The sequence below is a fragment of the Pseudorca crassidens genome, chromosome 11 (genome assembly GCF_039906515.1).
Source record: "Pseudorca crassidens isolate mPseCra1 chromosome 11, mPseCra1.hap1, whole genome shotgun sequence".
In the NCBI taxonomy this organism is placed as follows: Eukaryota; Metazoa; Chordata; class Mammalia; order Artiodactyla; family Delphinidae; genus Pseudorca; species Pseudorca crassidens.
The window spans coordinates 94,066,866-94,083,988 of record NC_090306.1 but is presented as its reverse complement, the minus strand read 5'-3'; the positions used below and the strand labels follow the sequence as shown (position 1 = coordinate 94,083,988).

The 17,123-nt window shown below is 52.7% G+C and overlaps 1 pseudogene; it reads right to left on the bottom strand.

Annotated features, from left to right (window-relative positions):
* Positions 1-5,517: 5,517 nt before the first annotated feature.
* On the bottom strand, positions 5,518-10,360 carry LOC137202943 (heterogeneous nuclear ribonucleoprotein A1-like; annotated as a pseudogene).
* Between the last annotated feature and the right edge of the window lie 6,763 nt (positions 10,361-17,123).

Genomic DNA, 17,123 nt, shown 5'->3' with positions numbered 1-17,123 from the left:
CCATCGACAGATGAATGGATAAAGAAGATGTGGCACATATATACAATGGAATATTACTCAGCCATAAAAAGAAACGAAATTGAGTTTTTTGTAGTGAGGTGGATGGACCTAGAGTCTGTCATACAGAGTGAAGTAAGTCAGAAAGAGAAAAACAAATACCGTATGCTAACGCATATATATGGAATCTAAACAAACAAAAAAATGGTACTGATGAACCTCGTTGCAGGGCAGGAATAAAGAGGTAGACATAGAGAATGGACTTGAAGACAGGAGGTGGGAGGTTGAAGCTGGGGCAAAGTGAGAGTAGCATCGACATATATACACTACTGAATGTAAAGTAGTTGGCTGGTGGGAAGAAGCAGCACAGAACAGGGAGATGGCTCGGTGCTTTGTGATGACCTAGAGGGGTGGGATAGGGAGGTTGGGAGGGAGGCTCAACAGGGAGGGGATACGGGGACATGTGTGTGCATATGGCTGATTCCCTTTGTTGTGCAACAGAAACTAACACGGTATTGTAAAGGGATTATACTCCAATAAAGATCAAAAAAAAAAAAAGAAAAGAAAAAAAGGAAAAAAAGAAAATGACCCATGTTCTAGATTTGTCTTTTTTCTCCTGATTAGATTCTGGTGAAACATTTTTGGCAAGAATACTATGTGGTTATGTTAAACCTCCGCATAAGGTAAATAAGGAAACTGAGATCCAGTTAGCTGGCGGCAGAGTTTAGATGCTTTTTATTACCAGATTTTTAATTTGCCTTTATTAGGCCTATGACTGATTATGTAGGGCTTTTAGGAAAAGTGCCTTTGTGTCAAGTGGGAGATGCTCACTAAACAAAGGGAAACAGACTTATAAACGATGCTATTCCTTCTTTATAAAGCCTGGTGGTTAAACACATCTAGACCTGGCTTTGGATCCCGTTAGTAATAAGCCGTGTGACCTGGTCAAGTCTATTACTGTCTCTGTGCCTGGGTTTTCTTATCTGTAAAATGGGGATAATTATAGTATCTACCTCCTAGCTTGTGTGAAATCAAATTATCCATGTCAAATATTTAGCATTGTGCCTGGCTTGTTATAATTGTTTGATAAAAAGTAATTATTTCCGTGGATATGTTTTTTTTAAATTTGTAACTGATATTTTCTTTTTAATAAAAAGTGACATATAAAAAACAGAGTTTTTAAAAGAAGCTTTTCCATGTGATTTGTCAACTATTTTTTTCTCAATCACTTCTTTCCTCTAAGCTATTCTTTTTTTTCTGTTTTAATATTTTAAAAATTGAAGTACAGTTCATTTACAATGTGTTAATTTCTGCTGTACAGCAAAGTGATTCAGTTATACATACATATATACATCTTTTTTAAAAATATTCTTTTCCATTATGGTTTATCATATGATTTTAAAAATATATTTATTTATTTTTGGCTGTGTCGGGTCTTAGTTGTGGCATGCGGGCTCTTTGTCGCATTGTGCGGGTTTCTCTCTAGTTGTGGCTCATGGGCTCCAGAGTGCGTGGGCTCTGTAGTTGTGGTGTGCAGGCTCAGTAGGTGTAGCATGCAGGCTCATTTGCCCTGTGGCATGTGGGATCTTAGTTCCCCGATGAGAGATTGAACCCGTGTCCCCCACATTGGAAGGCGGATTCTTGACCACTGGACCACCAGGGAAGTCCCTATCATAGGATACTGAATATAGTTCCCTGTGCTATACAGTAGGACCTTGCTGTGTATCCATCCTATATGTAAAAGCTTACATCTGCTAACCCCAGCCTTCCACTCCAGCCCTCCCCCAACCCCCTCCCCCTTGGCAACCACCAGTCTGTTCTCTACGTTGGTGATTCTGTTTCTGTTTCATAGGTAGGTTCATTTGTGTCATATTTTAGATTCCACATATAAGTGGTATCGTATGGTATTTGTCTTTCTCTTTCTGACTTACTTTGCTTAGTATGACACTCTCTAGTTGCATGTGGATATGTTTTTATAATTATGATGATTGAGAAATGAGTGCCCTGGTCCTGCCCCCTGCCGCCTTCTCCTCTCCCTGAAGTGAGTGAGCAGGAGGGAGGTAGAGGTGGGGAAGACCTGGAACTTGAGCAAGCCCCGCACAGGAGGAAAGGCATGGCCTGAATCTGGAATGTCACAGGATTCTCTGCAAGGCACAGGACTCAGGGCTTGGGGACACTGGGGCGCAGTCCACGCTGTGGACCATGTGAAAGACGTCTGAGGAGGTTGCTGCTCTAAGCCTGGAGCCATGATCTTCCCCCAGAGCCCCTGGGAGGGTGGGCATTCATTGTACACCTGAAACTAATACAAACTTCTATGTCAATTATATGTCAATAAAACTGGGGAAAAAATGAGTAAAAGAGTGGAGTGGCTGAGAGGAGGGATTGTTTCTCACCTCAGCATCACCCGGCGCATCCTGACAGGCGCCCCCGTAACCATCGCTGCTCTTTCCCAGGTCCCTCTTCTTGTGGCGGCTGCCTCATCTCTCCTTCCTCTCTGTCCTCGTCAGCCCACTTCCTTCCCACGCTCCTCCCCAAGTGCCTTTCAACTTGCACACCTGCTGTTTCCTACACACGCGGGGGAGGGGACCTCAATTCTGCCTGCCGCGATGAGGACCCTCACTTTACAGATGAAGAACCAGGGCTCCCAGAGCTGGTGAGGCAACAGGGAGTCAAGGTTAGACCAGGGGACACAGGAATTGTGGCGAGGGGTGAGGACCGCGCCTCGTTCGTCTGTGTCCCCTTGGAGTGGGGCACGTCTGCAGCCGGACGGGGTGCCTGACTGGCCGTCTCCTCAGGTTTCCCAATGAGCCACCTGCTCGCCTCACCACACAGGCAAGTCCACTTTGCTGCCCATCAGCAGAGCCACTCCGGAGGCTCTTTGGAGGATTGCGGTGGACGCTGGGTGGGCCCCCTGAGATTCTAGATCTTTCTCATCCCAGATGAGCTACTTACTGGGAAAGTCACTCTCCCTCTGGGCTTCATCAGACTCCTCTGTGAGATAGAGATGTTGGATTAGATCAGAAATCCTGACCTCAGAGGCCTCCAGGGGGCCCGGCAGGCAATGTGAGTAAGGGAAGTTAGGGGTAGGGGCCCATGGGTCCCGTCCAAACGGAGCAGTTGGAACTCAGCTCCAGCCAGCTCTTGCCATGAAAGACACCCTCTTTTATTTATTTATTTTAAAAAGAGATGAGAAATTTCACAGGTTATTATTTTTTTTTTTTTTTTGGACATTGACAATAAACTCAATCGAAAAAAAATCCCCTTACAAGACTTGACATGGCCCGCGAGCTGCCAGCGTGAGCCCTGTGGGTTACCTGGGTCTTCCACTCCCTCCTTTTCTCCATCTGGTTCTCTGATGGTTTGGTGGGTCTGTGATTCCTGGGCGGGTCAGGTGGGGTTGATCTGGGATGAGATTTCAGAGATGGCAATTCCTGCCTCCTGTCCTTCCACACATCCCCACGCTGTCATGTGTCACCGACATTCCCAGGAGACCACACATTGCACCAAACAAACATTCCGTGTGCTGAGTGCTCAGGGACCGGTGTCATCCTGTGCCACTGTCATCATTCCACCCAGGTGAGGTCTTCAAGGATGAACCATTGCGGGCCAGCCCTGCAGGTTTCACGGAGACTGGAGCCCTGTAGGTTTTTACTAACAAAAAGTAAAGAAAAAATTCTGATTGTTCCCTGTGTGTCAGGGAGGACGAGGGCTCTGACTTATTCCTTGACACATCCTCAGAGCCTCAGAGCCTAGTACATAGTAGGCTTATAGCAGGGGAGGGTCACGGTGACTGTAATCCCTGCGGGGGGCAGAGGCAGGACTTGAAGGTGGAAATACTGAGCCCAGATTTCCGAGGCCTGAATGAAAGCAAATCAGGATCAAACAGCATGGGGCGCACTAAGAGTTTGCCTTAACTATTTTTTTGTTTGTTTTTAAAAAAATTATTTATTTGGCTGCACTGTGTCTTAGTCACGGCACGTGGGATCTTCATCTCGGCGCACGGGCTTCCCTCTCGTTGTGGCACGTGGGCTTAGTTGCCCCGCGGCATGTGGGATCTTAGTCCCCTGACCAGGGATTGAACCTGAGTCCCCTGCGCTGGAAGGTGGATTCTTAACCACTGGACCACCAGGGAAGTCCCTGAACTCTTAATTATATATGTTTTTAGAGTAACCTTTAAATGGTTACTTTTAAAGTACTCAAAAAATGGTATAGATGATCTTATTTGCAAAGCAGAAATAGAGACACAGATGTAGAGAACAAACGTATGGATACCAAGGGGGAAGGGGTGGGTGGGTGGGACGAATTGGGAGATTGGGATTGACATCTATACACTATCGATACTGAGTGTAAAACAGATAACTAATGAGAACCTACTGTTTAGCACAGGGAACTTCACTCAGTGCTCTGTGGTGACCTAAATGGGAAGGAAATCCAAAAAAGAGGGGATATATGTATACGTATAGCTGATTCACCTTGCTGTACAGCAGAAACTAACACAACACTGTAAAGCACTTATACTCCAATAAAATTAATAAAAATAAATAAAAAATAAATAAAAGTACTCAAAGCCACACAAGCTTGTAAGTTTTGAAGTCCAGAGCACTTTTTTTTTTTAAATTATGGTAAAACTACATAACATAAAATTTACCATTTTAACCTTTTTTTTTTTTCAAGAGGGTATTCAATTGTTTATTTATTACACGTGATAATGGATGATACACAAGCTTCACTCCCATCTATATCTGGTACCATAATCCAATTTAGATATATTGCATAGGGTGTGCCAACAATCATATTAATAATCAAAAAACTCCATGACTTTTCTTGGGTGACCCTCTTCACGGTGAACTCCAGGTCACAACGCAGTAACTGTCAGTTCAACTACACCAAGGTTTCGGAAGACAATAGCTTCTCCACCAGAGCAGGTTTTAAATAAATTTTGAATGGAACCTGGCATCACTCTGAAGGAATACTAACTTCACACTGTTGGGGTAGTTTACCAAAATGGCTTCAGAGTAGACTAACTTTACACAGCACATTTAAAAAAAAGGCCCATTTATTCAGCGTCACGATCAGACTATTACATTTAGCAATCAACAGCATGGGTGCAAAAAAATAAAAATTCTACATTAAAACCCTTTGTTGGAATGCTTTCCACTTTCCACAGAAGAGAAACTAAAATAAACTTTTATACAATTAGTCACAAATACAGTCCTCGAGTTTTTTTGCCCATACACGTGAGTATTGTCTAAAACATGTCTTCTTTGTAGCAGCCAGGCCCTGCCAGCGCTGTGCTTGGCTGAGTTCCCAGATCTGCTGTAACCTGTAGCTTCCCTGTCACTCCTCTGGCTCCCCTCTCCTGCTAAGCTTTGTTTCCTGGCAGTCATCAAAACCTCCTGCCACTGCCGTAGCTACTGCTGCTGGTGGAACCGCCATAGCCACCTCGGTTTCGGGGTTTGGCAAAGTATTGGCCTCCACCACCACAGGGGCCAGAACTTCTGCCTCCAAAGTGTCCTCCTTTCATGGGTCCAAAATTTGAAGATTGATGGTTGTAACTGCCCAAATCATTGTAGCTTCCACCACCTCCAAAATGGGTTCCATCATTACCAAATCCTTTATAGCCATTTCCACTGCCACCACATCCACTGCCACCACATCCCCCGCCACCACAGCTGCCACCAAAGGCACCTCGACCTTTCCTCCACGACCACCACCAAAGTTTCCAGAACCACTTCGACCTCTTTGGCTGGATGAGGCACTAGCCGTCTCTTGCTTAGATAGGGCTTTCCTTACTTCACAGTTGTGGCCATACACAGTGTGGTATTTCTGAATGACAATCTTGTCTACAGAGTCATGGTCATCAAAGGTTACGAAGGCAAAGCCTCTCTTTTTGCCACTGCCTCGATCAGGCATGATTTCAGTCCGTTCAATTTTCCCACACTGTTCAAAATAATCTCTTAGGTGATGTTCTTCAGTGTCTTCTTTAATGCCACCAGTAAAAATCTTTTTCACAGTTGAGTGGGCACCAGGTCTTTGAGAATCTTCTATTGAGACGGCCCTCTCTGGTTCCACAACTCTTCCACCCACCTTGTGTGGCCTTGCATTCATGGCCGCGTCTACCTCCTCCACAGTGGCATATGTGGCAACCCCGAAGCCTCTGGAGCGCCTGGTGTCTGGATCCCTCATCACCACACAGTCTGTGAGCACTCCTCACTGCTCACAATGGCTCCTCAGACTGTCATCGGTTGTTTCAAAGCCCAGACCTCCGATGAAGAGATTCCTCAGCTGTTTGGGCTCTTTGGGTGACTCTGACTTAGACATGACGGTAGTGGAGGCGGGGGGGGGGGGGGGGGAGACGTCAACGATGCTTACTCAGCGGCGTCCACGGGCAGAAAGGCCATTTTAACCATTTTTAAGTGTACCTTTCAGTGGCACTAAGTACATTCACATTCTTGGGCAACCGTCACCACCATCCACCTCCAGAACTTTTTCATCATCCCCAACTGAAACTCTGTTCCCATTAAACAATATGCCAATTAGATTTTATGGTTTAATGATGGGTCGGTGGTGGGGGTCTGGTCAGGTGGAATGGGCTTCTATGGGAGTTGGTGGGTATCCCATCGCTGGAGGTGAGCAAGCAGACTGGTGTCAGATACAGGGATTAGCTGAATGGCACTAGTCTATGACTCTGTACTGGTCTTTACCAGGATTCTGTCGGAGGATGAGATAAAAAGCCTCACTTGTTGCTGAGGTGGGAGGTTTTGCTGTGTGGGTTTTTTGTGTGTCCCAGGGGACATGATTTGACCTGCAGTTTACCTGGATTAAAAAAAAGCTGTCCAGTAATGAGGCTCCATCATACCTCACAGAGTCCACAACCTCATCAGGCCAGTGTGAGTCCAGACCTGAGACATGGTGAGTTCATTCGTGCTTCTGCCCATTCCATCACTTTCCAGAATACATGATAGCCCCCCTCCACCCCTGCAAGAGGGTGCAGACACTGTTGGTTGTCTACTTAACAGCCATCCCCCTGCCCCCTCGATGACAGACCTTCACTTTGTTGGGGATTCAGATGTACTCAGGGAACGTGTGCCCAGTGCCAGGGCATGAATCATGATCGTTCTAAGGTGTGGACTCTGAGCCATGTTGTGGTTGTTCCATTCCTCTTTGCCTCTGTAATCATGGTGGTAAATTCCAAGATGGGTGGATGACTTGGTCAGGAGCTCAGGAGTGGCTTGTCTGAGCTGAGCCCTGAAGGGTGAGTGAGTTAACTGGGGGTTGGGGTTGGGGTGGGGCAGTGCTAGAGAGAACAGCATGTACAAAGGCCCTGTGGTCAGTAGGGTATGAAACTTCTGAGGTGAGAAAGCCAGCCTGTATGTCTAGAGTGCAGAGAATCTGGAGAGGGTGGCAGGGCCCAGACCCCAGAGGCCTTGCGGGATGGGCCAGGAAGTGGGTCTTTAACTCAAGAACAAGTGAAGGGTTTTAGGTGTGTGTGTTGGGGCTTGGGGGTGCAGGTGTTATAAAACATGGTCAGATTCGCCTTTTGAGATTGATTCTGATTGTGTGTGAGGAAATCACTGGGGGGAAGGCAGAGTTGATGCTTTAATCTTCTAACTTTATGTCCAGTAAAAGTCCAAAAGCCTCCACAGTTTCAGAGATCCCTGGACACTTATGTTTTCACCACTTCCCCTGCCATTCTTGCTTCTTCCTGAGCGATTTCTGCTCAGTACTGTGCTGACTCAGACATGAAACTTCACCCCTTCTCCATTTCCATAAAACCCTCCTCTTGACAAATACTGGTGAGTGGAACATAGATCTCGGGGTCATAGAGAGGGGTTATATCAGGTCCCACACAGAGGACACTTCACAGGGCATCTTAGATAAGTCTATTCTTCCAGACCTTTTGGGGATACTCTGTTCCCTCCCCTCCCCCAGTCCAGTAGTTCATCTCCAGATCTTCCCCCAACCCTTTGCCTGGTCACCTCGGCTCCTCTCTCCTCCTCCCCTTCGCTTGTCTCTGGGCTCCCCTCCCCTCTACCAGGGGGCATTGGAACTGTAGGATTCATCTCCCGCTGACACACAGAGCAATTCCGCTCTCCCTAGCTCCCTCTCCAAGCTTGCAGATCCCAAGTCACAGTTCACAAACCTGACCATGACTTCTGTTCATTTTCTCCTACTCCTGCCTTTGATGGAGCCCAGCCTCCCATTTGCAGCCTTTTTGCAGCCTTTTTGACACCTCTGGCGGTTTTGTTAACTTTCTTGTTACTTTCAAGCATGAAAAAGTCCAAAGTTAAATCTCACATCTGATTGAACACCCACCTCCTCAGTTCCCAGGGCCTTACTGGAGAGACTTGGAGGGGGTGGGGTGGCCTGCTCCTTTACCCCACTTCCCCCTGTCCTTTGGGTCCCTTTCTTCTCTGGTGGGCTATGGTGGGGACAAGAAACACAGAAAGGGCCTCATCTCTTATCAGGTGGCGCTGCCGTGGTCCTTTCTGTGTGATGTCCCTGCTTCTGTGGCCCTCATTGGTGGCTCTTGATGTCCCCTGTGTGGCAGGTGTCTATGCAGTCTGGATAGACGGGCGACGGAAGGAGGCTGTACTGGCATTTGTGTTGGATGAATGAGTGGCGGGATGGTGGATGGATCGGTGGTGCACAGATGGGGGGAAAGGGACGCCGAGAGATGGAGGAGGGAATGGAAGGCATTGGGCGTTCGCACCTGGAGGTCTCTGACTGCCCCTGTCTGGCCCTCAAGCCCCATGGCAACATCTGAGAAGGCTCAGCAGTACCCATTCTTGATCCTCAGTCGGTGGGCAATGGGTAGAGAACGCGGTGGGAGAGTAACCGGGGAGGGGTGAGGGAGAGAGGGGATGGGTCTTCTCACCGCAACTTGGGGTCTAAAAGCTAAGATTCCAAGTGCCAGGGAGGGTGGGGCAAATGGGACTCAAACAATTTGAGAGTCTGGGTTTGCAGGTGTCAGAGGGAAGAACAAATCTGACTCCATATTGGATCTGTTTCCTTTAACCTGTGTATTCTATTGCTTTTGCTACACGTTAATCACTAAAAGAATGTTGTCTATAACCTGAAATAGACGGGATAACCTATTCTCAAGGCTCTGACCTTTACAGGTATAACACTTTTCCATTCATATAGAGCTAAAAAGTTGCAGAACACAGAATAACATTTGTCTTGTTGGAGGTTTATAGGAACATCGACCAGATCTATAAGCTGCAAGAATAAAGGTTTCCGGCACCAAGAAGTTTACAACAACCAGCCACGCCCCCTCCCCTTTTAGTATAAAAGAAGCCTGAATTCAAACCCCGGTAAGACGGTTCTTTGGGACACTAGGCAGCATCTTCTTGTTCTGCTGGCTTTCAGAATAAAGTCACTATTCTTTGCCCCAACAACTCATCTCTCGAGTTACTGGCCTGTTGTGTGGTGAGCAGTATGAGCTTGGACTCAGTAACACAGAGTTGAGGTGGGAAGTGGGAGCAGACTGTGTCCACAAGGGAGAGACCAGTGCAGAAGCCAGGGGTCAAGAATGGCCACGTGCGCAGTGAGAATCCGCCTGCCAATGCAGGGGACACGGGTTCGAGTCCTGGTCTGGGAAGATCCCACATGCCACGGAGCAACTAAGCCCGTGGGCCACAACTACTGAGCCTGCGCTCTAGAGCCCGTGAGCCACAACTACTGAGCCCACGTGCCACAACTGCTGAAGCCCGCTCGCCTAGAGCCCATGCTCCGCAGCAAGAGAAGTCATCGCGAGGAGAAGCCCGCGCACTGCAACGAAGAGTAGCCCCCGCTCATCACAACTAGAGAAAGCCCACACACAGCAACAAAGGCCCAACACAGGCAAAAATAAATAAATTAATTAAAAAAAAAAAAGAATGGCCACGTGTGGTAAAGGTGAAGGCCGAGGCCTGTGGGAGCTTGGCGGGTGCCCTGGCCGATGGTGAGCTCAGCTGTCCTCATCCCCTGCCCCTTTAGGTCGTGGGACTGCCCCAAACAGTGGGCAGGCCCAGTGGGGCTGGACAAACAGGCTGTACAGTTAGTTCCCAAGAACGAGCTGCTGGGGCACGTCTGGCTGGAATGAGAAACTGCCTCGGTAGGCGATGCAGTCCAATTATGATGCACAAAAGGTAAAGTATACTAACTCCTCATTGCATTGCAAAGTGTTCTGTAGGCAAAAAACCAAGACCAACAAGAAACGTGCAAATTCAGGTCCTGGGGAAACCGTGATAAAGGAGGTCCTTGGTGGGAGAAGGTTTATAACCTGCAGACCAGTTGGGGAGCATTAACATTCTGGGGGAGCCAGGGGTGCGTACAAGGGGCCAGGAGGTGTTTCCACAGAGGGACTCCCAGCTACCGTCCTTTCCCTGCTCCCTGCTGGGCAGGCTCCATGGGGGACCTGGATTCTAGTCCTGATTCTGCCACAGATTCGCTGTGTGGCTTTGACCAAGTCTCTGCATCACTCTAGGCCTGAGAAGGGACCCTGCCTTGCTTCACCCTGGCAGCCCGCTTCCTGCAGGTGGCCGGAAGCTCCTGCAGACTAAAGGGCACGTCCAGCCCGAGCTCCCCAGGGGGCAACCGGTGTGCTAGCCAGGAGGTGGCCCAGGGCCTTCCATGTCTGCTGACCTGGCCGCAGACATTTTCCCACTCCTGTGGCTCCTGCAGCGGGAGAAGAACCCTGGGACCCCATGTTGCCACTTCTGTTACGAGGATTTGTAGCCTCCCATTTTTCTTCCCAGAGGGAGGATTGTGGAATTTGGGTGTTGAGGGAGCAGAAGAGCAGAGTGGGAGGAAGCCTCAGGGTCATTTAATCAATCTCCTTGGTTCATAGTTGGGGAAACTGAGGCCCAGGCAGGAAAGGGCTTGTCTCAAGTCAAACTGTAAATCAGTGGTGGTGTGGGCCAGAAGCTGTGTCTGCTGATCTCCCGCCAGGGCTTGGAGCCACACAGCCTCTGCCGGACAAATAAGGCCTCCACCCTGGCCTCGCTGAGCTCTCAGGCTGGACTGAGGGCTGCCTCTTCTGGGGCAGAGAGGCCCCTCCCCTCCCTGGGCCACTGTTTCCCTGTCTGTGATACCACAGCGGCCCAGCCTGGACTCTGGGAGGAAGAGGGGTGCAGGCTGCCCTAGGGCAGGGGTAGGGAGAGGCCACAAGATTCCTGAGCCAGAGGCAAAGGGAGAAGATGGGGCCATGTGAGGCTGCTTCCCTAGCTTGGTCCTGCTGCCCAGGGCGGGCAGAAGAGGGCCCTGCCAGCTCGCTGCCTTGGAGCTGCTCTAAAACATACTAGGTGGCAGTGGGGACCAGGACAGCCCCTAGCCCAGGCTCTGGGTGCCTGTGGCCTCCTCGCCTCCACCTCCTTCCTGTTCTGCTCTGCTCCTGGTCCCAGTGGCTGGCCCTTCCTGGGCTCCCAAGGCCAGGTTGGCCCAAGGATGGATCAAACCACCCTCAACTCCCTAACAGGGGTGTGGAGGTGGGTGTTACATGTGGTCACTCCTCTGCAGAGCCAGTGTAGGGCAGAGGTGATGCTGTTCTAGGATTGGGTCCAGAGCAGAGTGGTTATGCCCTGGGAGGATGGCCAGAGGGGCCAGGACTTTGTATATCTGACCAACTGTGGACTGAACTGTGTCTCCCTCAACTTCAGCTGTTGAAGTCCTAACCCCTAAGGCCTCAGCATGTGACTGTATTTGGAGATAGGGTCTTTAAAGAGGTAATTAAGGTAACGTGAGGTCACTAGGATGGGCCCTAATCCAGTATGACTGTGTAAGAAGAGGAGATGACGACACAGATACACACAGAGGGAAGACCATGTGAAGACACAGGGAGAAAACGGCCATCTGCAAACCAAGGAGAGAGGCCTCAGGGCAAACAGCCTGCTAGCACCTTAACCTCCATGCCCCAGAATTACGAGATAATATACTTCTGTTGTTTAAGCCCTCAGTCTGTGGAACTCTGCTATGGCAGCCCTAGCACACTAATACACTGGCCAAGGACTTTTGTGGTGTTTTCTGATGCAAGAGGTAGGCAGGGGTAGTTTGGAGGTGTCAATACTAGGTTTGCACAAACATTTGGATGGTTTGAGGAGACAGCGGGACTCAGACATCACTTTGGAGTCCGATCGTTCTTCTTAATGTGGAATCTCCTCTTCCTCTTCCACTCCTGTCCTGAATAATTGGTTTAAAGCCATCAGATGGGACCAGGCAAGGCAGGCAGCTGCCTTGAGGCGGGGCTGGGCTGCAGTGGCCCCTAGTGGGGTGTTGGAGCCTGCACTGGGTGAGGAAAAGTCTGAGCAGGGGCTCTGGTGGTCCATCCAGGGATGTCGGGGCCCAAACAAGGTGAGGACACCTACAGGGCCGGGGCAGCGGGGGCAGTGGGAGACTGGCTACTGATGGGACTGAGCAAGTAAGTCTGTACACAAAGGGCAGCAGGAACCAGGCTTCTCACTGTTATCGAAGGGGGTCATAGGGAACGGGGAAAACTAGAAGGAATCTCTGATATTGGGTTGTGATTGGGGTTGTTGGTGTAAACTTGTGCTTTTCTGCCTATACAGGTAGAACTAGACATACACAGGGGTCTGAACTCGGCGTCCGCTGAGCAGGCCCACAGGAACGAGTGCCCCCGGGCTTCGCAGGAGGCACTCAGAGCTCCCTTTTGCCGGCCCTCCCGGCTTGTCAACTCGGTGGTGCCGGCCCCACTGGCCCTGCTACATGCAGCGCTGCTGCCATCTCGTGGTCGCTGTGGGACACTGTCCTGAGCCAGGGTCACCCGTGGAGAAGGGGTTGGGGGCGCTTCCCAAAGCTCCCCACTGTGCGTCAGCAGAGCCCAATCCAGGACCAGCGGGCAGATCCTGCCTCTCTCTCATTGCCGGGATCAAGACACTCCGGCCCCACTCAGGGGCAGCAGCTCAGACCCAAGAGAGGGGCACAAGGGCCCTGTTGTTGGAACTGCTGTCTGGGAGGCAGCGAGCACCCTTGAGAGCTCGGAGAGCAATACCAGAGGCTGAGCTGGGGTCTCTGAAATTACCCAGGAGTTGGCGGGGCAGTGCCCCTGGCTGGGTGTCAGATGCAGAGGCCGTTCTGGACGGAGGGGGTACCATCCATGACAACATGTTTGGAACATTTCCTTGACAGATGTTGTGGTACTGGTCTTCTCAGTTAACCCTCATGACAACCCTATAAAGCAGCAACTGCTATTAGCCTATTTACAAGTGAGAAAGTTGAGGCACAGAGAGGTTAAGTAATTTGCCTAAGGTCACACAGCTCAGAAGGGTAGCATCATGATTTGCTGTTGTATGACACCTGGAGAGGCTGGATGTTGACACTGGGATTGGGGGGTGGGGTCAGCGTCCAGGCCCAGGGTTGGGTCTGGGCGGGGGTGGGGGGTTGGTCAGGGAAGCCGGGAGGGTGCAAAGAGGGTGGAGGCCCTGCTAAGGGGCTTCTAGGTAGCTCTGGTCAGAGCTTCCTCCAGGCTCCAGGGACTGCCTCCCAGGTGGCCCCTCCCTACCCACCTGCCTGCCTCCACTCAACCTCCCTACACCCCTGGCCAGATGCCATTTCCGAAGCAGAGGGCCCTGCAGGAGCCACTGGTGCCTGGTTAATCCTGACGCGGGGGCCACAGCCCAAGGCTCCCGCCTGCAGCTGGTCCTCTTTTACGTGGGGCCGCATGACTTCCCGCTGCTGTGATTGGCCCAGGACCTGTGGCCTCAGACACTGTCTGGTGCCAGGAAACCCAGCCTGGCCAGCACCGGTGGCTCCTGCCGGGGCTCCCTCGCCCAGCCCAGCCCAGCCCCAGATGCCTTCTCTCTGGAGGGGTCCTCAAGGTGGGGCCGTCCAGAGCTGCGCCCTCCGGGGAAGCCTGGACACCTTCACGGCAGGGCTCTTTGGGCAGGCCTCACCTCACTAGCCTTGGGTCCTGGTCAGAGGCCCTCCCCGGCCTCCTAGCCCCTGTCACTTGGCACTAGTCTCCCTTTCCTTCATTTCAGAGAAGGTGGCACGTTTGCAACTTACACCTGTCTATATTGCCCCCTTCCCTCCACGTGACCCATTCACCAGGCCCGTTCACCTCTGTATTCCCAGCACCTAGAATCATGCCTGGTGCGCAGCCGGCGCTCCTACCCACACGCAGCAAAGAACGGGTCACTGGGCAACTTTAGCCATTCACAGGCCACGAGCCCCTGCAGCCACCGACTGAGGGTTCCCTGGCTCGCCGTCGCTCACCTGGAGGAGGGGCAAGCACAGGGGAGAGGCAACGGTGCCAAGAGGAACAGGTCCCGCTTTTCCCTTACTTAGGGTGTGACTGGTCCTGGCGTGCCCCGGCCTCAGTTTCCCACTTGTAAGCAGTGGTCAAAACCATCAACCCCGCAGGACCGCTGTGAGGCATGGAAAGGCCCAGGCCAGGCAGGGCCCACAGCAGGCATGTGGTGGGGATGGAGGGGAGGATCTGGGAGAGCTGGGGAGCTGCAGGGAAAGGGGAGAGGCCCCCAGTCTCCCAGGGGCTCAGGTCAGGTCCCAGGACAGATGGCTGGAATGGCCGTGCAAGCAGGTGGCACACCTGTCTGAGCTCAGCGGCGCAGCGCGCCCCACTGCGCATGTGTGAGCACGAGTGGCGGCCGTCCAGCCTAGCCAGCGGTGGGGGTGGGCAACCCACTGAGTATCCCCACAGTCCTCTCGTCTGACCGCCAGGTGCTGCCAGCCTCATGATACAGGTGCACATTGTGAAAAAGATGGTCACCAAAGCCAGGTGCTTTAGGGACCTTCACAGGCTATGAGTCAAGCACAGACTTCGGCTCCGGCTCCAGACGCTGGTGGTCTGGTGTGTGGTGGCTGGCCGTCGGCCAGAAGTGGCCAGAAGCGGCCGGGGAAGGGGCCTCTGGAAGCGACCTGCTGTCATGAGTGCTGACGGGAGGAGGCGGCCGGGCCAGCAAGATAAAGCAGACTGGGGAGTCGGGCCGCGGTCCCCAGCACCCAGCCGCCTCTGCGTGGCCTAAAGCAGAAGACGGCGGGGGTGCTGGTGGCCGTGTGACAGCACGGTACACCAAGTTGGGCTTCTTCCCAGTTTTGAGTCCCAGTAGCCTTGGCAGGGCTGGCAAGGCTCCACCACCTCAGCACAGGCGTCACTGCTGAGTAACTAGGCAAAGCTGGACCGTGTCCAGGAGATGCTTAATACCTCGTTAAAACCACTGCCTTCCCCTTACCTGGGCGGACACAGCTAACTTACGTAGGACGTAGGCGGTAACCTTGAGTTTGGACCAGTTGAGCTTGTTATGACTGACGGATGAGGGCCCAGGGCGCCTCTGTCTCCTGAAAAGCTGTCCGACCAGGCCGATGGCTGGCTACCCAGGGGACAGTGATATGGCTGCTCCCCTTGGGCAGGGGTGGCGGGAAGAGGAAAAAAAGGTGGTTTAGGTTGGGGAAATGGGTCAGATGTCACGTTCAGCCGCCTTTCCTCCAGGCTGGCTCCTCTGCAAAGCTCTGAATCTCGGCCTAGACGATAAGGCCCCTCCTCCCTGCTTAGGGGATGGACAAGCCTCCCGTCCCCGTCCCGTCCTGTTGTACCCGCCTCCCAGCTGCTTCCCTTGCCCCAGCTCCACCTGGAGGGCTGGCTGAGCCTGGTCTCCTGTGTGCACGGCTCTAGGCCACGCCTCAGAACGCATGTACAGCCCACCCGCTCGCTGCTGATGGGAGCTGGGGGCTGCTCAGAGACCCAGGTGAGCCCCACTCCAGCTGCCCAGGTCCCCTGGACCCAGGCATTCAGACTTCTGCTGACCTTCATGGGCTGACCTTTCAGGCAGATCAACTGTTCCAGCCCCCTTCCCTCCCACCACCGAGTGCTGGGCCAGGAGGCACCAGTGTGCCTCAAGCAGTGACTCCTGGACAGCCTGGTGTGAAGATCCCAGACCAGAAAAGGTGGTACCCCGAGACCTGGGGTGGCTGAACTGCCATGGAGATAAGAACCGACACCCGCGCCTGATCTGTGTGCCCAGGCAGCCACGCTGAGCCTCAGTGCTGTCATCTGCAAAATGGGGACGACGCACTAATGCGTGAGGAAGTGCCCAGCACCTGGTAAACAGCTGCACCTGGGGTGGCTCACATGACCCACTGAGTCACAGACTCAGTCTCTGTAAAACAAGATGCAACTCGGCTCCACCACGGGCTGTCGAGACGATTCCACGAGCCCACGTATAGCCTGGTACAGCGCCTGGCACCTAGGCCTCAGACGGGATGGCCGTATCCTCCCTGCAGGCTCCCTGCCCCACCATCCCCACACCTGCTCCGTCGCTGTGATCACAGTGCTACTGCTGCTGGGCAGGAGCCGGCCTGAGTGCGGACGGCAGTGTGAGGCGCTGAGGATGCAGACGCGTCACTCGTGGAGAGCAACGGGGCCACTTGGCAGGCCACGCGTGGCTGGAGCCTGTGCTGGTGTGAGCTGCGGCGGGGTGCCCAGGCCTGCGGCTGCACTTGCCTCGCCTGCAGATGCCCATCTCACGGGTGGCCCCCAGCCCAGCCCAGCCCAAAGGAGTCCCTGCCTCTGGCGAGGCCAAGAAGTCACCTCCTCCTGGAGACTGAACACTGCTAGCAGGATGCTTTTCTACCTTTAATTGGGGATACAAAAGGCACCTCTCCCAGGACAAGAGGATCAACCAACAGGTGCGGAGGCCTAGTGCCTGGTGGAGCCCTGCGTGGGAGGCACAGAGGAAGGCCGGAGGGCGAGGAAGTGGAGGTCGTGGGGGCCACAGGTGCCCCAGGCATCCCTGGAAGCCTCCCCTGGCGGCCTGGGCCTGGCGAGGTCTCCCCCCACCATGTGCAGCTTCACATCTGGACAGCGTGCGCTCAGCAGAGGGCCACACGCCCTGCCCTCGACAGCTGGCCAAAGCCTTCGGGCTCCAAGGCAGGGCCTGCGGAATGGACCTGAGGCTGCGACAGAAACTTCTGCTGTCTCCAGCCCACGGCCAGGCCTCAACTGTCAGTGTGGGCTCGGAAGAGGGCTCCTCTGGGCATGGGTCCAGGGAGGGGCAAGGGGGACTCACGCTGGGGCAACCAAGCAGCCGGCCTTGTCTGTCCCGGGACCTCCGGGTTCTCAGCCAAGTCGCAGTGGTCAGCTGGGGTGGGAGGGGAGGCAGGGGCGTCCA